The 23284-nt window shown below is 40.0% G+C and overlaps 1 long non-coding RNA gene across 1 annotated transcript in view; it reads right to left on the reverse strand.

Moving 5' to 3' along the window:
- Positions 1–20929, reverse strand: part of LOC137168784 (uncharacterized) — a 202858-nt gene extending 181929 nt beyond the window's left edge. The window contains exon 1 of the long non-coding RNA XR_010924341.1: positions 20583–20929. This is a non-coding gene — a long non-coding RNA (uncharacterized lncRNA). The remainder of the gene's footprint in view (positions 1–20582) is intronic.
- Positions 20930–23284: the final 2355 nt, after the last annotated feature.

Consider the following 23284-nt stretch of genomic DNA (forward strand, 5'->3'; position numbering starts at 1 on the left):
ATGGGTTTTTTTTCCAAACAGTTATTTTTTTTTATGAAACTCAACACTTCCTGCACATATTGCAAATTAAAGCCTACCAGCAATGGCACGTATTATGCTCTTTGAGCAGCTTTTTTTTGAGAATTTATGTTATGAATTCTATGGTTGTAATGTTTGGTTAAAAGTTTTGCTAAGACAAAGTCAAATGTGACACAGTCAATAACTGTAAGCTGTATATTAGCTTTTATCAGCAGAGACTGTGAGGCTGTAGGCAGGCAGATTGTGAACGCGCCACTTGCTGTATGATTAACTGGGGTTTTCTTTCTCAGCACTACATCAGGACACAGACGCAGTTCATCAATTTTCTGTAGGAAGAAGCTGTCAGCATAATTAACCACTTCCTTTTTCTCCACAAATAAACAATCATTACTCATGTTTTCATCTGGATGTACATGTGGTGTTCTTCAGCCGAAAATAGAAATAAAGAAAAATAACATTTTAAGAAGTTGGACAGAAATTTAACTCGACTGTTCACATGATATCAGAACTTCTTAAATCTATTTAGTCTGGATGATGGTGCCTGTGTGGGGAAAAAAAAAACGTCCCTCTTGCTTCCCACTCCAGCCACATGATAATTGTGCAACCGTCTAGCGTTCTGCCAAGTTACACAAAAGCAAACACTAAGTAAGCAGATTCAGTCTGGGAAGGCTGCATTCAATTTGTCCTGCGATAACTGGACATGTTATCATTTGCGGTACAAGCTCGCATTTCTTTATAAATCTCTTGTCTCTATTAGCAAACGCTGACAAGCTGTGCGACTCTCCGACAGAATCATGTGGTTTGTCCTCATTGTCATAAATTACAATAAACAGGCAGGTGTGAAGAATGAAACACCTGCTGGGGATTTTTTATACATACATAATATATGCAGTGACCATACACTGTCAATGTGCCAGCAGCAAAGTCTGTGTGTATGATAGAGACATTAAATTACAAGCAGTCAGCCTGTTGCTTGCATGACATTGTCCAGCAGCTTCAACACGTGCACAGTACGGCAATGGCCCATATATTTAGTAAGACCCCGAATGTGTGGTTTAATCAGATTTCTCCAAAACCACAAACTCACATTTCCAAACCAATGGCAATCATCTGTGTGATTTAATTATAGCAGCTGTTGGTTTAATGTAATATGGCATTTGGTACATTAGGTACAGGAAATGACCAGCACCACAGAACAAATAGATGGATAATGAGGGGGGATTATGAATGTGTGCTGTAACTACAACAAATGAAAAACATGATGGAGGAAATATCAACTACTGTACATTCTGAAGCCTCAGCAGTAGAGAGAACCAGGCCTTTATTTGAAACTAACTGACAGCTACTAGTACGTCTCCCTGCCCATTATTAGCAGGCATTTAATGTGAAAAATCTAAACAGGAAGCGTTGGTGGATGAAAAAGGCATTTCTGTTAAAAAGAACTCAGAGTAGTAAAAGAGTATACTATGACTGTTGTTGAACTGATGGAATCAGTGCTGTGGAAATGTACCTTATGCTGAATTTATCGTGAGTCATTGTTGTAGGCTACAGGTAATTCCACCTCCCTCGTTGCGTTTTATCACGTGGCCTTTATTTGTTTGTGCTCACAGCTATTATTTGAGACTCAGCTATTCTTTGAATGCTGGCTTTTATGTGAGAAATGATGGTAATCATACCTGCCGTATGTACCTGTAAGTATTATTAATTTTTGTGAATAAGTACTCCCTCCTTGAATCTTTTGACTTTCACACCATTTTGAGCACAATACACCTAAAAACACTTTGCATAACATTATAAAGAAAGTAATATGGTAAAGACAGCAAATAAAAGAACCTCACAGAGTACTAATTTCTGTATGTTGTACAGAACTTCAAAATATAAAAAGTATATGATGTAACAAACAACATACTGATGATCTGGAACACACAGAGCCGTATTTGTCAGATATAGTCACTTCAAAGATTTTAAAATCTTATAATAAGCATATAAAAGATAGAATGCATCATACAGCAGTATGGTTAAAATGAATTTCACCTTGACTGCAATAAAAAGTGTCTTATAATCCCATAAGGGATAGGGCATGAGATAGCAAGACACTCATTTCAATTCAGTCATTCTTTCATTTATATTCAATAAATTACAAAGATGGGGGTCATTCTGCATAATGAGTACTTTTACTTGTGATACTTTAAGTACATTTAGCTGATAATACTTCCATAATTTCACCTTTAACATATCATATTTTTGGATTGTTATTTCAGCTTTTACCTCAGTAAAAGTCTTCCACCACTACTTCCTGTAAATCTAGCCAACAGGTGTTGATATAACTTGCTTTGGAACAAACTAAACGCAGAGTGACTAACTAACAGAATAAAAAAATTGTTCATATTTCAGTATGGATGCAGACCATTAAGGCTCACTTTATATTGCAATAGTTACAACAGCATATCTAGCTGTACACTATTAGCATAACTGTCACTTTTGCACCGATTTTAGTCCCCATTCTCTCACAGACTTGTCCCACCAGGAAGCTCCACAGTAGGCAGATGTCTCTTGTGAATAAAAAGGATTGGTTCAGTTCTTTTCTTTTTTTATAAAGAATACTCATATGCTTTCTGTACAAGGAGGGAGTTACTGGTCTCTGTAATCATTCCTACTGAAAAAGACCATAAGTTTGGAAGATGCCTACTTAATTTTGCTATATAGCTGAAGCCTAGTATTAGCTTTGGCTGGACTTTGGAATGTGCTTTTGCTCGGAATAAGGACTATAGATTTTGTCCCCCATCTTAGACAGACTGAGATAGACTGGAAAAAAAAGAGCAAATGTATACTTTAAATGCTTCAATACAGAATGCATACTTTTTAAAGAGCCTACACTGCATTCAGTAAAGTACATCTGTTGTTGTTTTCCGGTACCACAAATTCCTCCTAAAAACCACATTTTTTGTTTGATCTAACAGGGTGCCCTCGCTACCAGTAAAACATTTTGCAGAGAACTGTTTATTTTAGTTAAATTAAAGACATGGAGGAGTTGCACGACATAAATTGCTTTGCTTTGAGCATTCTGAGCTATTCAGCCTCTCTTTTGAGTTAGATGTGACCAAATGCTCATCAACCACCACATTCATACCCTTCATGTCCTTTGACAAATAGCACTGATCACATCGCGAAAGGTCTCATTTGGCAATCTGGTGCATCTGGATGATTGATTATAATGATAGCTAAATTGCAAAGCATAAGTTGCTCCCCTCCATTGCAATCCTCCATATGCAATGAATGAGATGTGATGTAACCTTTTGTGCCAAATATAACTTCCTTAGAGGTTGCCCACGGGGAAAAATGAAACACTTTCAGAAATGTGCTTCCAACTTGTGAGCCTTTCAAATAAAGAGAATGGAAGTGAATACAGTGTGGAGGATAGCAACGGCATTTGGTGGATGCGTCTCAGCTGTTTTTTTTTTCCCCCTCTTTTTTTCCATTAACAACTCCTAAGAAAAGAGCAGAAGTTTTTGAGATTCAGTCCAGGTCAGTGGCTTTGCGTGCATTGTCTTCAGCATAACACTCCCTGATTGTTCAACTTCTGGGCTGTTTTCTCAGCCTGACCGCTTACGCTTGTGTTCATTTTTTATAAGACTAATGGACTCCTACACTGCCTCTTCCTTGTCAATATTACCTTCCGTGCTTCCTGCCTTATTTATAGACATATGTTGCCTCCGGTAATGTCCATTGTCTTTTCGGGAGAAGCACGCAAACAGCATAACGTGAATGTCGGCTGTGGGCCAATTACCCCTTTTTTCCTCCGACCACTGATTCAGCTTTTCCATCTCCCGGTCACAGCCGCACAGCTCTTGGCTCCTCCTGACGAAACACCCACAAGTGACCCAAAAGTCACTGGCCTGGCTTTCCATCATGGCTTGACCATATGAAAACACATTTAAGACTTGTAAACTGACCTCAGCAGGGCTTTTAGAACACATGGAAGCTAGATTGGGTGCTGTATTTTTATCCATATATCACTGCTGCTGTTGGTTCAGTGGTTTCACAGTTGTGTTTTCTGCACAGTTTTAGAAAGAACATGTATTTCGTCTATTTCAATCCAATTAATCTTTAGCAGGGAATGTTCCTCGCTTTGTTTACTTCAAGTTTTGATTCTTTTTTTTTTTTTACTGTTTTGTTGACTTCAGAGGTATTTCGATACACCAGCCAAGCAGCCTAACTTCCTCTTTTAAGTACTTTATGAAAGGCCTTGCCTATTTTCCACAACAAACCCAGAAGAAATGTTAATGCAGTTTCCTTTTCATTCCTCCTCCCTCACCTTCTGTCAGCCTTCTACTTCCTCTTTCACTTTTAAACACATCCTCGAAGATTTCCTTGGACATTATCTCTCTTTTTTTTTTTTTGCTTGCTGCCATCTTTCTCATGGACTGTTTTGATATGTGTTCCTCTCTTCTCCTCCCAGAACCTACGAGGGCACAGACTGTCTGCTGCCTTCTGGGGCCCAGCCTTGGGCTTTCTTTATCCTGGCTCCATACCCTGCTTCTCCTCCTCATCAAGGATTCTGTCCACATCCAGGCCTGCCCTTGCCCTCCCTCGTTCCTTTAACCCTTCTAGCTCAGGTTCAGCGGCTATAAAGGAGGCGCACTTCACCGGGGCCCGCTATCGATCCATATCACACAGGACACACCACTCTCTTTGCTCAGCAGCAAGGGCTTTTTAAACTGTTTGTGTTCAGCAGCAAGGTCGTCAAAGCAGACTTGTCAAGGAGGGAGCCATGATACCTTGACTGGTGTGTGTAATTGTTGTACGCAGCTGTGTAGAACTGTATGTGTGTACACTGTCCTGAGTGCCTGTGTGCCTATTTTAATGTATGCGCATGAGGATGAGAAAAGATGGAGCCATCATCGGTGATGTTATACACCTTGTGTCATATCATGACATAAATGTCTACATGCTCTAAGAACCAAGTGGCAACCACAGTGACTGAATGTTGGAACCTATTCTGAGGGCCTTTAACCTGAGATACAAACATACATTAAAGTACATTTTGCAGAGATTTTCAGTGCATGACTTTTATTTGTGATTGGTTATTTTTATACTGCAGTACTTTAGACTCTAGAGTTATCATAATTACCATTATCTGACTTGTAAAAAGTGTTCATGTTAACATTCAAGTCATAACTAAAACTGGGTAATTCAAATATATCCAACTTGGCTGCTAATAAGAAATACCATCAGCCAAAGTCTATTATTAGTTAAGCCAACATTTAATGTCAGCCTGCTCTCACAAGAAAAACAACAGTATAGGTTGTAAATTCAGTCAGTAAAAATGATCTTTAGTTATGTAGTATGTATAGACACTAGGGATGCGCAGAGGGCCCATTATTTGTATTTGTATCTGTATTTGTTGAGGCAGCAAAATTATTTGCATTTGTATTCGAATAAAGATGGAGAGAGGCTTAAACATCCTGTTTTTGTTTTTATTAGGCTTTTAATTTTAGAAAATTAAAGTGTTACATAAAGTCTTCATGAAGCTTGTTCATGAAGCGTATGTCAGAAGGCTCAGCTTTATCTCTGGGGAACATAGATAGATGGTAAAAAGTGGACTTAGCTCCAGGAGACCACTGTTTGCTTCCCGTTTCCAACCGTCATGTTTTTATGAAACCATAACTATGATTGTCATAGTTTTTTCTGTTGCCATGACGACAAAGGTTGCCTAACTTGAAGGTAGTAGAAACTTAAACCAAAACCACATTTAAAGTGTTCATTTTAACCCAAACCATGATCTTTCCCCAACCCTAACCAAGTGGTTTTTGTGCCTAAACCTAACCAGACCTTAACCACAGCGTTGTCATATCATAAAACTAATAATTATTTTCTAAAAGCAACCATTTTCTGAAGTCTTACAAATATGCACAAAGAGAGATAAATAAAAGTATGTTTTACTTCCTGATTTGCCTTAACTCCAGTGACCAAGTCTATTCCATTCAGACAGAAACTTTTCTGCTGTAAGTTAAGTTTGCATTTCATGCTTAAGTCAAATTCTTTCCATTGTCACATAATCCTCTCACAGTGGAGCAACGTAATCTTCACATTGTGTCCACTAAACATAATCTGTTCCTCAGAGTTTGTCTCATTTGAACACAATTTGCGAGGCTGCTGTTTTACCAAGCGATGATTGTGATCACCTCAAGAGTTCCATGAACTCTGGTTCACCTTATAATGCTTTGTCAGTGCAACGCTAAGTGCTATTGAAAGACATTGGTGATTTAGAACACGGTGAAAATTATCATTTCTAGCAGCTGTTGCGAAAGGTTTGTTTGGTTTGTATACAAGGAGATGAATTCCCAAAAGGCAACTATAAAACACAGTAATCATTTCCCAACTCATGTCTACTGAATGTCTTGAAACCTTTTGTTCAGATTTCTCCCTGTAGTTAAAAAAAATAGCCGGACACCCATAAACCTCACATATTACAGCGCCTGCAGCCTTTGAGGACATACCAATGTTGCACTTCCTGTAACGTGTGGTAAATCACATCTTCTTCTCTTGAGTCGGGGTAAAGTAATGACAGGGTTCCACCCAAGGTGAAGGACATACTAATTCACTCTGGCACGGCATTGTTTTGATGTAGAGATAGCTGCAGTCAGAGGTGAGTGATGGAGCTGTCCGGCGGGAATGAGAGGAGGCCGGGCCCTCTGTCACAGCGGGACAGACAGATGGGGCATCATGGGAAACATGCCTGAGATCATAAAGGACTCTACGGGACATAATGAGAGACTTCGGGGTGGGGGGAAAAAAACTCCCAGGAAGGCATCATTTAACGGCTGTTAAAAAACAACTCCTGGTGAGTGAGTGATTTCCACTTTACACCGTGATCTCTCTATCTGCTGCCCTGTTGCACCATCTCTGACAAGACGTGCACTCGCAAAGACCTTCCATCTGCCGGTAAGCAAAGCAGTCTCCTTTTTGTCTTTGATTTGGGTAAATGACATCTTTACGAGGTTGCATCACAGACGGATGGTCCACCTCTGCACATCCATCAGCGCCAGAGCAAAGGGGGGATTGAGTTTCCAGACTCTCCCAGCGTGTCTTGCTCTCTGTCTGTAACACCCCTTTATGAGTCACCTTGTCAAAGCCTCTGAAGCCAGACAACCTTATTTTACTGTATGGACATGTCTTTGTTTCCATACTCACTGGAGAGGAAGATTTTCAAGGTCTAAGGTGGAAAAAAAAAAGATAACACCTTTGTAGGAAAAAGCACATCTGTGGCATTCTAGGTCAGCAGAAAAGAAGAAAAGGGAAATCAAGAGTGTATATTGTCTGCGTAAAGAATCTGAGGCGTAGAATGTGGCTTGCATGGCCTCTTATCTTGAATACACTTTTGCCGTTTTTATATAGACATCCAGCATTTATCAAGATTAATTCCCACTCTGCGCTGAGTCCCGCGGAGAAGCTTAACTTCTCCCCCAATTCTGATTTCTCTAAATGATAGACCTTTTTCAAAGCCCGCCTGAAGAATTCAGTGGCACACTGGATTTCAGCGATGGGGACTTGCTGTCACATATTGATGTGATCATTATCAAATTAAGCACATCTCTTGTGATATAGATTCATACCACCCTAACAGGAGCAGCAGCCACAGGGCACTGCTCACCCCCCTCTGAACCCCTATCACTCTCGCTTCCATCTGCCTTTCGCATTACTGCCGCTCATGCTGAAGACTGGAAAGGTCATCCATGAAATGCTCGGTGTGGGATTATTCAGCTCGCTGTTCCCTGTCATCTGAAATTGGAATTTACATTACTCACTCACTGCCTTCAGTGCAACAGCAGAGGATATGGTGCTATGTTGTAAATGTGGCACTCACCGTTTCACCGTTCAAATCCAGCTATAAGCACTCGAGCACCTCTACAAAAGCTTTGTGTTTAATACATGAATTAAGTGTCTTCAGACTTATCAGTAAGCCAACTCACCTTACACCTCGTCTACACCGGCCCTGGAGCGAAACCTGCTCGACGGTATCAACTTCAGGCTTCAGTTAGTGTCTACACTGGCGTCCGTCTGGAGTACTTTTGTGAACTCAGCTGTGTTTTGACAGCGCTCACAGTCCATTATACCATCAGTCTAGATAGACTAGAAGCCTTAAAAGATGCCTCAGGTCACAGTTACTCATGTAAAGCATGAGTGAAGACATTATATGGCATATTGATTCAATCTGAAGTGCATCCTGGTGGCATGAGGGTTCATTGTAATGTTCCTGGTTTGAATCTGACTGAGAACTTCGTTACTTGTCATCTTGCTTTTCCCTCCCTGAGTTTCCCATCTACTCTCTAATGAAGCTTTTAGTGCAACTTGTCTCCTTGATATAATGTTTATATATATAAATTGTTTTCCCAATTAGGCTGCGGTGGCAAACGTTATCGCCGCCTGGATTATGTTCACAGGCAATGTTTTTTCAAATGAATGAATCGCTGCATTTATGTACCACACTGAAGACATAGAGAGGTGGTTGAAGTGGATGGTGGAAGTATAAAGTTCTGGGCATCACATCTGTGTTTAGACAACAAAGCACTTTGGTTAAGGTTAGTGAAAGATGATGGTTTCAGTGAAATCTTTTGTGCTTCAAGTCACTGCAGACTTTTTTCTGTATTAAACTAAGCCAAGTCAAGTCTTTGATCTAACCCTAACTTTAACCATAACCATAACCAAGTGCTGCCTAAACATAACCATAAAAAAGCTTCATAATGCTGTAGTTACTAACAGTGAATGCTGTATTGCAAGATTGGATAATTAACAACATTTTCTCATTATGATGATCCAGCCAGCATTATCTTTCCTTCAAAACATTAGGCTTTTGAAAATTAGTTGTAAATATAATTTCTATTATCCAATCATTTTACCCAGGTTTGTTTAAAGGGAAGGCCTATCATCCAATGACCATCTTAACTGTATTTATTTTGAATATATTTAAACCAACTCATCTGCATCATCTCCCTGCTGTCACTGCAGCTTCTCTCCTCCACTGCCCCTTTACCACCGGTGTCAAGGCCTCTATGGATCCTTAAGGTCATCTCTGTTCAGTTGCCATATACACAGCTCTTTCCCCAAAAATCCATCTTATCGACAGGTCAAAAACAAAGTAATCAAAAAACACCTCTGCTTTCTTATTCATTTATGTTGTTTTTTCCTGATTGGACTGCACGCTGTCCAATAAAAACAATGAACCCCTTGCCAAAGAGCTGAAGTGCATCTGCTGCATGTGAAAGACGACTGAAAAAAAGACAAGCATCTGGCGTAGACACACCATGAAAGTATGGAGGAGCGTGTGATACCACAAGGCGCTGTCATATTTATTATTCTTGCTTTTATTTTCAAGAGTCTAACCACTGGACTGTTCATTCATGACAAACCATCAATGTAATGTATCTAGCAATGTATATACTGTGTGTGTGTGTGTGTGTGTGTCTGTTTTAAGTCTTTCTCTTATTTTCTTCCAGGCCCCTCTGTTTTCTGTTTCTATGCTTTCATGAAGAGAAGTTGTAAAGCCTCAATTGCAAATTTTTCATTCAAGTTGAAACATTTTCAACTTTCAAACATTGAGCAAATTCACATATATATGAGTGTACGTCTACTGACTACATAGAGAGTATAGAGTCATGCATCACATTCAGTCACAACATAATGTAAGAATAAATCTTATTTCTTCTTCACATTGACATCTGAAACACGAGCACCTCGCGGGTCAATAATAAAGATGCATCATCCCTCCAGACTTCATTAAAATCACTTCAGTGATGTGACAGTTATTGCTTTTGAAAGTTTGCAATTAAATTAACCTTTAATTGTAGTGCCCCCAGTTGGCCAATCACTGTCACTTTAAAGGATAATGTGTTAGTGTGTGTAGCACTTTTCACATCAGGACGTACAATGCAAAGTAGTTTAAAAATGTTTTCTTGTATATGTTGCAGCACGGAAATGTATCTGTGTCTGTCAATCGCTCCAGTTAAACGCTTTGATTTTTTTCTATTTTTTCCTGACAACAAAAGCAAATCTCAACACCCGACCGGTGGTGTTGATGTCACATTTGACAGACTGACAGATACAGCTTGATCTTAAGTCCCCATCCGAGCCATTTTGTGAGGGTTACAAGGGTCAGAGCTTTAAGACCCTGTCAGTATTTCTGTTACTCTAGAATGGAAAGTGAGAAAGAGATAAGAGAAGTGCGAGCAAAGAAGTGAGGTAAGGATGTTATTTTTTTTTACATCTAGATAAGCGCATATTGGATTGAGCAGAGGAGGAAGGTATGGGAGACACGATATGATTCAGAGGGGAAGAGGACGATAAAAACCACCGGAGCAGTTTAGGGATTGTGGGCCTCGCTCAGGTGCACACTGGGAAGTTGTTGTGCTGACAGCGATGATCGGGAACTGTTATGACATCTCATCTTGGTGATCACAGTCAACTCTGTAGTAGCACAGCACTGAGTCGTTGTAGCATTTTCTCCACAGAGAATCCAGCAACTCCAAATCCAAAAATCCTGCGACGTCGCCACTAGTGCCACTGCTCATCTGTGAAGCTCTGTGTGGAAAACTCACAACAGCTGCAGTACACGGGGAAGAAAATCTGTCTTAAGTAAGAGTTTCTTAACATACATCTGTTCACACAGTTTCATAGCATACACAGGTTTCTATATTGAAATCATTTTGAACTGATAAAATAAACAAACATTCAGTAATTAATTGCATTTTTTTTATATGAGGTAACTTCAATTTCCAACTGTTACTGGCTGAAAAGCAGCGTTTTACTGCCCTCTGTGGTTAAAAGTTTCAAGTTTTTATTCTGACCAGAAGTAAGAATGTCTGATACCAATCTGATACTTATGTTAACACAGCTGCAGAAGATATGACATGTTTTAATATGTATCTGTCACATTGAAATATCAGCTATAGCCTTCTGACTTTGGCACATTTTTCACAGGCTACAGAGATGTATCACTCACAGTGGTGTTATAGAGAGGAGGTTTGTTCCCTTGAACTTTGGTTGAGTACAGACACAAACACACACCGACAAGTTTAATTTTCTCTCAAATTTTCATTGTCATATGCAGTGAAATGCTGCACTGAAGGCTGTTGTAAAGAAGAGCCACTTTGCAATTCCAGCAGGCTGAGTAAAGAAAGGATCAGCATTTCATCAGATTTATTTTAGCTATCCTTTAATATATACCAGGATCAGCCCTGATACTGATCCTTATGATCAGCCTGAGACATCTCTAGTAGGGATGTGCAGAGGGCCCAGTATTTGTATTTGTATCTGTATTTGTTGAGGCAGCAAAATTATTTGTATTCAAATAAAAGTGTAAAGAGGTTTAAAAATCCTGTGTTTGTTTTTATTACACTTTTAATTTTAGAAAATTAAAGTGTTACAATAAGTGTTCATGAAGTGTTCCCTTGGGAGCGCTTCATTTGTGTCAGTAGTTCAGCTTTATCTCTGGGGAACACCCCCAACTCCGGGAGTGATGTCCAAATTAGGAAATGTGCATCATGTAGCAGGTGGATGTGACTCCCCTCGTTGAGATCTGCTGACAGACGTAACAGCAGAGCAGAGGAGAGACACTGAGATAGTGATGTAACTGACCTGTGCGCTGGTATTTAACATGTTTTTTTTTCCTCCCGAAAACAAATAATTTTTAAAATATTTGTATGAAACAAATATTCGTAAAAAAAACCCCACTATTTGTGCTTTGCCGAGTAACGTATTTGTATTCAGGCACACCCCTAATCTCTAGTCAGAGGTGTGCTTTTTTGCTCCTGTAACCACACCCAACAGTGATATCAAGGGTACTAGAGTACATCTGTACATCACTGCAATTTAAACCACTAGAGGTCAGCAAAATCAAGATTTACAGGTGTTAAGTTACTCTTTAAAGCTGCGCTAATTGATTGTTTTGTGCCTTTTATTCAATTATATGCTGAATAGTAAACATTTTTGACACAGCCCATGACTTTCCTGTCAGTTACGCTTCACCTATCAGCACAAGAAAACAGAAGCTTGAAGAGCTAATGTGAAGAATTAGCGCTAGCATGTTCTGCTCACTAGTGTGTTAACAGTTAGCTCGGCAGCTACAGCAGTTCACCAACTAGTGCTGCAAGTACGTCAGCAAGCTTCTAGAATCACATATTTCGTGAAGCCGTGGATTAATTCTCCTGTACCACCTGTGACCAGGCCGAACCTGAGCAGAATATCTGAAAACAGCGATATGGTTTTGCAGGGCCTTTAAGGTTTATGAAGCTAACAATGGTAGTATATATTTATGATCCACTACTCTCTCTACTAAGGATACAAGCTACCCCAACCTCTCCACTAGCAGACCATATTGAAAGACTTGGATTATAGACCCTTAATTAGAATAATTACAAAATGAATGCTTTTGAATTATTATTTTTTTCCCATTGTGACATCACACTAGGGCCTAGCTGAGAGTGGCTCATTCAAATAGTGCAGTTTTATGACATCAAAAAGTTGATGAAACAGTATTACTCGGTTCGTGCTTTAAAACTATTAAATAACATGTGTGACACCAAAATCCATCCCAAGACTTGGCTATTTTTTAATCCTCGCTCTCTAACTGTAAAAGCATTCAGTGCACTAAAACTTCAAAAATATTTATCATTGAACACAGTCAAGCAGAAAGACGGAAAGGGACTTCGCATCTGAAATCCACGCAGGATCTCGTGCCAGAGTAATTACAGTCAAAGTGGGCACTCTTCCTCCAAGTGCAATGCATTAGCTCCCCAATAAATAATTCATAAATATGCAACCCACTCGCCCCTGCGATTACAGTACAATGAAGAAAAAAGTAAAAGTAGAGATAGAGAAGCACACCTCTCTAGCTTTTTCCCTCTGTGTTTTTCACCAAATGGAGTAAGATGGACATGTTTAGCTCTCTGTCTTGACAGGTGGGATACAGGGCTGAACTCAGGCCTGTAAATGTACAAGGGAAGGCTGTACTGCAGGGATTTCTGCGATGATGGAGTAAGTGGCTTCTCTTGGCGGTAAAGCATACGGATCAGCTGTCCCTTAGACAATACTCCCAGCTCTTGAGCAGAAAAGTTTTTTTTTTTCCACCCTGCTCTCCAGATAGAAACTGATAAAAATAGCTCAATTCATTCTAACAGGAGGGTTTTTTTCTCTAACACAAGACCATTTTCTGGGATAATCCATTGCCTCTACGTATTATTCTGGAGTACCTAAACGGACATAAATTACCTTCAACAAAGCATGGTTTTGTTTTAAACTTTGAATCACTTTGAATTCACTTTTCTACATTCTGTAAATTTAATACATAACCTTTCTCTGTGATGCTGATGTTCTATTGCTCATCTCTCTGCCTCAATATTCAGTATTTCACTCCACACAATGACAGAATATTTGTTATAACAGCAACCACTTTTACAAGCAATCCATCTTTATGATAATATCACACAAAGTAAATGATCTGGAAAATCATAATGTTTTTTTAGGAACAAAGGACAGGGCTGATACTGTTTATTCCTTCATCTCTTGTGCATTTTACTTGAGGTATGTATTTAATAGGGATGTGCAGAGAGCCCAGTATTTGTATTTGTATCTGTATTTGTTGAGGCAGCAAAATTATTTGTATTTGTATTCGAATAAAAGTGGAAAGAGACTTAAAAATCCTGTTTCTGTTTTTATTACGCTTTTAATTTTAGAAAATTTAAGTGTTACAATAAGTGTTCATAAATAAACTACATGATAAAGAAGGTCCCCACACTGGGTCTTGAACTGGAGTCTCCCAGATCTAGACGACTGCGCTGAATACTGAGATAAAACTAGGGGCCACTAGCAGGGCTTTTTATTGTACTTTAACCTGTTAGTGCAAACATTCTTGTTTTGTATTGTATTGTACTCAGATATGGACCAAAAAACCTGCACTAAGACCCTTTGAATGAATTGGTCTTGGTGTAGTTCTGGAGCAGTTCATTTGTGGTGGGAATGTGATCCGATCTCAATTTGACCCTACTGAAAGGCATCCTCTGCAATCTTGAGCTAATTGGCTTCCATAGCCAGGTGCACTGTGCATGCTGGGATGTGGATGAAGAAAATCAGCAGTTCCTCGCAGCTAGCCGTGGAATGAATCAAGGTCCATGAATTCAAAAGCTAAACTACAATTCAAACAATCTCGTGGTCTGTGTATGCGCTTTATATAATTATGCAGTATTTTCTGATAAGTTTGGTAACCATGGTAATAAGTATGTTTGTCTGACACATCAGGTATATTCAGGTATTTCTTTGAAGGCTTTTTATGACACCGGAATTTGATTTCCTCCTCCAAGTCCATGTAGCACTGACAATGCTAGATGACATCACATAAACTGTCCAATGAATGAGTTACCTGTCAGTCCATGTGACTTCATATTTATATCTCTTGGTTTTCTTTGTAATATTTGGACCAGAACTAAAAAGTAACAATGTTGTTGTTTTTTTCTTTGATCCAGACCAAATAAGATGAGCCACAGGTATGTATGAATATGACCTTTGACATTTAGGTGATGTACAGATCAGATTTAGTAAATCATTAGAAAAATACAGCCATGTCATTTCTTTCTTTCTGGGGTCCAGAGAGATTTGTCAACAAAATGCACTGTTACCAAAAAAAGTTGAAGTGTACATTCCCAATTGTCAAGATTTAGCAGAAAAATGTGTTGCTCTGATAACTTGCCAAAGTTAAAAAGCCCCTAATTAAAGCTTTGGCATCTGATAAGACTACAAACCCATTGATGTATTCATTTCAACTAGAATTCCAGGATAATGGTTGATCATCTGTCGGTACCTGAATAAACACACCCACCCCTTTTATTCTTTATTGCTGCCATAATCTTGTTTAAAGTTGTTGCAAGAAGAATACTTGATTCATATTTTCTTGTTTTCTTGTTAGAGGCTTGAATTTAGGTTTGATCAGTTTTTTCAAGACTTGAGAAATTTTTGTGTACGAAATAGATTGATGAGAAGAAGAGTGATGCCTTGTGATTGATCATAGTCATCATTATTAGATATTATAAATCCTCCCTTCATTAAATAGAGTAATACATTTCAGGGCAGAGGCAATATGAGCCTGCTTGGAGGCCATGAGGTTTAAAGCAGAGGCCACTGGATTGGTTTCACGAGTTTGCTCGTTATGTGTCTGCCTCATGTAAACCGCTCCACTGAACACAGCTCTCAGTACTCTTTCCTCTCCCATCATTCTCATAATAAAGACCCTGACTGCGCTATCAGAGCCTACCAGATCTTTATTGAGCCTTTATTGAACTGTCTAACGCAGGGAGCTGCATTTGGACAGAGCTGTTGCTATGTCGCCCCAAGGAAAAACCCGCATGTCCTTGCTTCCCAGCGCCAAGGCTGACCTTGATACAACTGGGTTAAGGTGAAGAATGAAGACATGCAGGATCTTCCTCTCTGTCCAAGCAGTGAGGTGCGGCTGAATGATTTGATTTTACTTTCATGGTCATTGTCCACCCATGTGTGAAACTTGGCTGCAGCTGCAGAGCCTTCAAGGCAAAACAAGCTTCAGACCTCTCAGCAAGGCCGCAGTATGCTTTCTGTCAAAGCCTGAGGCCTTTTCCTGCTGCTTGTCTGGAAATTCTATTAAAACAAGACAAACTCCTGTTTGCTCACCATTGCAGAGAGAGATATCTAATGAAACACTTGTGGAATGGACTGTTTCTATATTTTCTTTCCCAGGTGCACCAGGCACAAATAATCACCACCATAAAGAGCGACTGAACACCCCATTTCAGCTTGAACAGCCAGCTACAGACTTTATTGGTCTGGTATGACCAGTAGCTTATGGTGGCTAGTGTTAGCTAATGTTAGATAGATATTGCTGTGTATCCAACATTACTGAGTCAGTTTGCTGATTTGACTCGACTTGTGCTACTGTTACACAATGTTACAACATGGCACAGATCAATATTTCAAGTTTCAAGCCTTTTTTTCGCCTCACCAGACGTTTGTTTCCTCATTGTGGTCCCATTCCACTCACTCTCAGTCAAGCCAGCTGACTGACTTCATGTCCCACAAGAATCTTGGTACCACTAGGCTATAATTGTCACTTGTGGCTACAGTATCTGCTGCTCAGCGTAAGTTACATATTCTCATTTCCTTCTGCATGGCACTTACAGAACATTTGTAGACCAAGTTCACAGACACATTATGTGTTCTTATATTTACACTATCTTGCAAGAAACTTGCCATTGCAGGGAGGATCAACCCAGATTTTGGGACAGGCAGCGGGACCGAAGCTGAATTGACAGCAGAGACCCCCTTTTTTTAACTCTTGCAGAGAGAGCTGTATTGATTGGCAGCGCTGCACATGATAGTACATTTGGAGAAGATTTCCTATCACAGCGCAGATGGGGGAAAAAAAAAAAAGATAATCCTAACAGCAGCCTCACAAGCTGTGCTGAACACATCCTTCTTAAACCTGCAGGAGCTGCCCCCTTTAGTTCCAGTGGCAGCTTCAGGAGAATGGTAAAGTGCACCGCAATGTGACAGCCACTCACAATCGGACACGCTTAGGGACAGTTGCAATGCTGGCGACAAGGTTATCAACATCTTGTGCAGATTGCCGCTGGCACTCTGCCTCCCTAAAAGGCCGCTGCGCTGACCTTGCACTGACCACAATCCGAGGGGGTTTTTAGTCGATCAGAAAGGAGGAAACAGGCTAATGGGCGCTGCACAGTGGCGAGATGTCTCCCTGTCACACTTCATCTAGACTGATGCATCAGGATTGTTTCACCGCTCAGACCGGGCAATTACTGTCCAATTCCAATCTACTCCTCAGCCCCACTGTAATGAAAAAATAATTAAGAGGCTGAAAATGAGTTTTCTCATGAAATGGTTTCAGTGGTTGAACACAATCGTACTTGGCAGATGGCTACGCGGGTGTGTTTTAATACAGCAAAGATAGTTAATCATGCACAAGGTGCATTTGGCAACAAACTTAATGCCATTCCTGTCAGCAAGAGAGATAGCAAACAGTAGATATATTGTTATCCTCAATGTTCAGTCAGCAAACATCCATCTGTAATGCTATGGTTTAAAAAAAGGCTAAGTCACGGTGCTGTCAAGTTGAGGTTATTTATACAGAACATTTTTAACAAGCAGGGGTGTCATTAAGTGCTTTAGAAAAAAAACGGGACATAAACAGAGACAAGGAGAGTCAATGCAAGAATCTTAACAAGTATAGCACAAAGTCAAAGAAACAGAACCTGAATTTGGATTCTTTTTTTCATTTTCATTTAGTCAGTTTCCATTCGCTTGATAGGCCAGGTCAAGGTCAGAGAGGGTCAGATTACATCAGTTATCAGTGGAACACCATTAACACCTTTGAGGAGTGACTGCCTCAAAGTGTGCATCATCATCCCCCATTTGAATAATTATCACGATGCCTTCAAGTGTAGCTATTTGGACCAGCTATAAACACTTTTGGCTTTAGACGTGTTCAGATGACACTTTGTACAAACTAGTTGGTTCAAGCCAAGCAGCAACCTCTGGGGTTGAAAAATGAAGCCAATGCGGAAGTGCCAAATACTGCAGTTCCTTGAATGGCCACTTGAGGCTCCAAAAGCGAGTCAATCCCCGTAGACCCCCATGTTAAAATGCCCAACTTTACAACAGAAATAAACATGTTTACAGCCTGGTACAAAAAACGGTTTTGGTCTCTGTAGCTAATTTCCTCTTTCATGACAACTGTACGGGGGGTGAATTTTTTTATAACTCACCCGTTTAAATTTTATTAAGCCGTAAAGTTATGCATAATGAAGGACATGGCTGCTTCGAGTGACAGGGCTGCCAGCCGCTAGGAGGCTTGTTTCAGCCATTCGGCCCGCCTCTTTGCCCATTTTTGATTGTCTGGGAGTTAGGCAGAGTCACGTACTGCCAAGATGGCGATGGCCGGAGCGGCTCACTTTGAGCTTCAAAACCGCTCTTCAGAAACCAACGGGTGATGTCACGGTAACTACGTCCATATTTTTATAGAGTCTATGATTCCAACACAAGTAGAATACCATGTATACTATAAAAGTGCCTCATTGGAGTATAAAACTGTTGTACTATGATTTGGGATCTTCTTGGATACCTCACGTTCTCAACAGTACCTGTAGCAAAAGGCCCACACTAACACAGCCTCTTGTGTTTTTAGTACTGTTCGGCAATGAGAAGGAAGAAATGACCATCTACACCCTAGCAAGGTCATCAGTGGAAGAGAACAGTGACAAGGACCACAGTCCATGTGGAAAGTGGGAGTAAAAAGGAATACTGACGAGAAATCCTGAAGGAACAGAATGTGTAAAGCTCTCATTAGCTAGTTCTAGTTTGATCAATGAAGTTGCACGTTAAGGTTTGTTTTTTGATTTTGATTTATGGTTATAATTACATTTGGGCTTGTCTATGGGTTTATGTTAAGCAGCAGCCATGCCATACATAGGGATGATATCCAGGGGAATTTGACAAAATAATTTTCTTTCTTTTTCCCTCATCGTCTTTAAAAAAAGAGTTTGGTTTTCTGTTTGTTTTGGAGAATAAATGTGATTTTTCATATTTACAACAGTGTACGATAGTACTATTGAAACTAATAGGCTATCCCTGAAAAGTCAAACATATTCTGTAGATTTCTATGATGTTTCAGACTGTAACATGAAAATCCAGTTTGAATATTATGAGCGCCACAATATTTATTGTATTGGACAGTATTCAACTATACAGGTGTTCATATATTATGTCCATCTCGTGAACATGCCACAGTAATTTGAAAGACTGACAGCTAATCTTGGTGTGTTAATCGGGTTATGTACACTCAATTTCAACCTTTATATGACTAACATAACCTTGTTAAGGTGTTTACATAGCACTTGCAATAATGGCAGTATTGGCTTAATGTGGATTTAATTAAATTATCAACCTCAGTGTAAATACAGTGTTTGTTGCAGTCCACTCTGCAGGTTGCAGGTACACCTCTGGCCAAATCTGTGATGTCAAACATGCAGGAAGGGTTCAACCCACTGAAAGCAGTGCAGCACTGATTTTCTACCCCATGTGATTGGATGTTAAATGACTTTTTAAGCTGGGTTAGTCATGCATACTGTCTGAAAGATCTTCTGCTCAACCAAGAAGAGAATTCCACTGGAAGCACAAAATCTTTGTAGGCTAATTCTTTATGAAAACTGTCAGGTTTGAATTATTGCATATTGGCATTAAGTATCAGCTGACAGGATCTTTATAACATAAATCAGTGGAAGTATTATTCCTCAAACTTTACTCTGGAATACAGTATTTACAGCATATGTGGTATTCTGTTTGATATTCTCCTGAGCATTTTAAAATAACCATAGTTCCTCACACAATTTGTTAGAATTGGATTTTACTTTCATGGCCCTGGATTGTAGAAAAAGTAGTTGTTTTTCAAGCAAGGAAGTTCATTCTTGACCTTGGAAATAGTAGTTACAAAATAATCTTAACTCAAGGTCTACTTTCTCATGTTTCAGGGAGCTTTGAACTATATCTTAAAACCTTCATCAGCAAATGGAGCTTTTGGCTCAGTTGTCATCACTTGAGAATGAAATTCCAGTCAGTCAATGCTGTTTTGGTCAGGTGTCCTTGCCATTACACCAATGTAGTGTTCCCCACAGCTCTTGCATATGATGTCATAAGACTGGAGTGGTGTGTAACATAGTATGCAAGAGCGGTGAAGGAGGTTGAAGTCAGGGAGTTGGGGTCTACATGGGGTTTAATTAGCATATTCTAAGACAAATAGACATCCACAGCAGCTGCTATTAGAAGTTGAAACTTTGTGACTCTAAAAAAGTTAAATAATTACTTTGTGAGCATACTAAAAAACTACAACTCCCATGAAATAATACCTGCACAGCAGCTTGGGTACTTGTGTCACAGTGGCGGTTGGTGACTCAAAATATTGGGGAGGACAGGAGGAAAACCAACATGGAATCTTACAATAAAACACATCAAACTATATCACTGTCCCCCACCTGATGAAAAAATTCACAGATCTTAAAGTGTAGGTTCACATCAGAAAGTATTACTGCATGTATCAAATACATGACTTACACACTCTTATCTATATGCACAACATACAAAATATAGTCTACAAAGCTGACATGTTAACACTTGTTATTCTAGCTACTTTAAGCTTATTACTCAATATATGACTCAGCTTAAAAAAAAAAACTGAAGAAATTGTCACAACATGCAGCCAGACCTCCTGCACACTGATTCACTAATCACACAACATCAACAGGTGACTGAACAACCACTCAGTTAAAAACTGGATCAATTCCAAATGAATGAGTGAGTCCAGACAGCTCACTGTAACTTCAACAAGCAAACTACCTACAACACATTATATGATCTCTGCTGCATTCTTGTTAAGGAGATAAATTCACACAACAGCCACACAGAGAGACAGTTAACCATCAGAGATGAAATTAGCGACCATAGAGACAGAGAGAGAGAAGCTGTATCTGACTCACGTTATCTGATGTCTTCTTCTTTCTTTCATGGAGTATGAAGTATTCATGTCATAACGTCCATTTGTGGCTGTTGGTCATCTTGTTTGTTAGTTAACAGAACTTTGTGGCTGCTGGTTAACCAGTCCGATATCATTAGCAACAATGACAAGTTAGCTCTCCTGGTTGTTTCTCCGGTTGCTTCTCTCTCCAGCCTCCCCGGCGACGTCAGGAAGAGGACAGCAGGCACCCGTCCTCCTCATAGACTGTATATAAATATGGACAACGCGTTACCACTTCCTACCATGGATGTATAAAGAGAACTTCCTACCGCTATGCAAAGGTGAAGCCGAAATATCTCCCTTCCGGGGGCTGCCATCTTGCTTATGTGACGTCATTTGCAGCCAGAGTATGCGCAGTAGAGTCGGGCGGCGGGATGACGGCCCGCGGAACACGCCCCCTCAGCCGTCCCACTGCCTGACGGACGTTTGAGAGCGGCCGTCACCGCTGTCAATCATGACGTCAGACCTGCTTTCTATATCGTCAAATAACTAATTAAAAACAAACTTACAAGAAAAATGAGCACTTCAGCATGATACGAACTACCTGAAATGACAGAACCAGTCTTTAAGAAAAATTTATTTGACGTGTACTTTGATTTTTTAGTTTGGCTCATGTCCCATCCACTAACATGGAGGGGGCGGGACTTATGACCTATACTGCAGCCAGCCACCAGGATGTTTTGGCTTCACTTTTGGGGTGCTGTCATGATGTCCATCTTTATGTACAGTCTGTGGTCCTCCTCCATGGATGTATAATAAAAGCTGGATAGGGCGCCGCCGCTCAGCCTTGCAGCCAATTTTTCCCAGTGGCCACTCGGTATTGCAGCAAAAAATCCCCCTGCGGCCCAAAAAGGATTTTCCCCATAGACCACCATTGTAAAAGAGACGCCTGTAGAACTGTTGACAGGACACCTCGAACTGCAAACAACATCAAATATTTCCTCGAGCCGAGAAAAGCAATTTAAAAAACCTTGACGTCATCACAATGTAAAGTCTATGGGCCGAGCAGGAGCTCGCAGACAGGGCCAGCGGGGGAAACACTACTGCACATATTCAGTGGAAGCAGACCCGGAAGCTGGAAATTTTTTTGGCTTATACGCCAGGCGAGCAATTCCTATAAAACTGGATGGGCGCAATTTTTAGTCCGGTATCCAGCTCTCATAATACATCCATGTCCTCCTCTGCCCCCCACTGCCCCCCACCACCACTTCACACATGCTGCTCTTTCTCCTCCCGCCCTGCAGGTGTCGCTGTTGAGGCATTTTAACCATAATTTCAATAATGGATTTTTTCCAAAGAAGAGAGAAAAATTATTTTATAAATAATACTGAGATTTGGTAATGGTTTTTTTCAACCAAATATTCTTTTTTATATTTTGATCTTCCTCTTGCCTCTGAAAAAATAGAGGAGGGGCAACCTCCTCTGCCTCTATGAACCAGCCTCCACTATCATGTCATCATAACTTGGTTTTGTCCATGTCCATAAAATTCACAAACAATTTTTTTTAGCTGTAATCTCTGTGACCCCTTGATTCACTCATGGTCTTGGTGCATCTATTGAGCTGATGTTTAACCTGCGATGTTCAAGGGCTTATGGAAAATGTTGTTTGTCAAAGGACATGAAAAAACAGAAACATTGAGCAAACAACGACGTTAGATCCTTTTTAAAGAATTGTTGTCCTTGTCTAATTGTATGGATTGAACAACATGACACTGTTGAATAAGATTCTGTTCCAAGTCTGGATATTTGTGATTTATGTTACAAAAAATGTTAATGGGATTTTGAATGAGGTTTTCTAACTAGTGGAACAGAATCAGCTTTGGCTCTCTACATGTACTGACAGTTTGACCTGTATGTAGATGTTGTTTAATGGTCCATCATTGTTTATTCAAATATATATAAATATGTTTTCTTTCTCCAGATACTTTCCTGTGTAATTAGCTGTATATTTGTTTCTAACTCTATTTAGCTTGCTGTTTTAGCTGTATGTCCTCTGTATGTGTATCTTCCTGTATATTTGTATGTAGAGTTAAATTCCTTGGGTCACAAAAGCTGATTCTGATTCTGAACTCCATTAACTGATGAGGACCAGAAGATGTGGATGAAATCCCAGAAAAACACTAGTAAGAAGACTTTGAGTCTAGATTATTTTGTCAAAGTTAAAATAAATGTGGCCAAGGGATGTATTTTGCCTGAATTTGGAGGGCTAAACTGGTGTGACCCCTGTAGGCTTCACCCTCCTAAAATCAATCTCACACTAGTCATTTATGTTCTCTGAGAGGCTGTGAGGAACATGTGAAGATACAGTGATGAATCCTCTGCAGACCGTCTCATTTGGGAAAAAGAAACATCTTGTTTATGCCATCTGCCATTGAACAGATTAAATCCAAATAGGTGGGTATGGGTGTAAGAGCTTAAAATTGAAGTTTTTATTGTAACAGAATACCAGCTGGACAGTGAGTTCTGAAAGCCAGAATTCTCAGCACCTGACATTTCTGGCACCAGAGCAGATGTTGAGTCACTGGTATTGATCATTAACTTCAAATGAGAAAGAAAAACAGCCTCGGCCTGATGCAGGGCTCCTGAACACACAACTCCCCAGAGTGAGAGTGCTGTGTGTTGTTTACTTTGTTTTACTTACTAGCATTCAGCAACCCCTGCTGA

This window comes from Thunnus thynnus, chromosome 18 (assembly GCF_963924715.1).
Source record: "Thunnus thynnus chromosome 18, fThuThy2.1, whole genome shotgun sequence".
NCBI classification, from domain to species: Eukaryota; Metazoa; Chordata; class Actinopteri; order Scombriformes; family Scombridae; genus Thunnus; species Thunnus thynnus.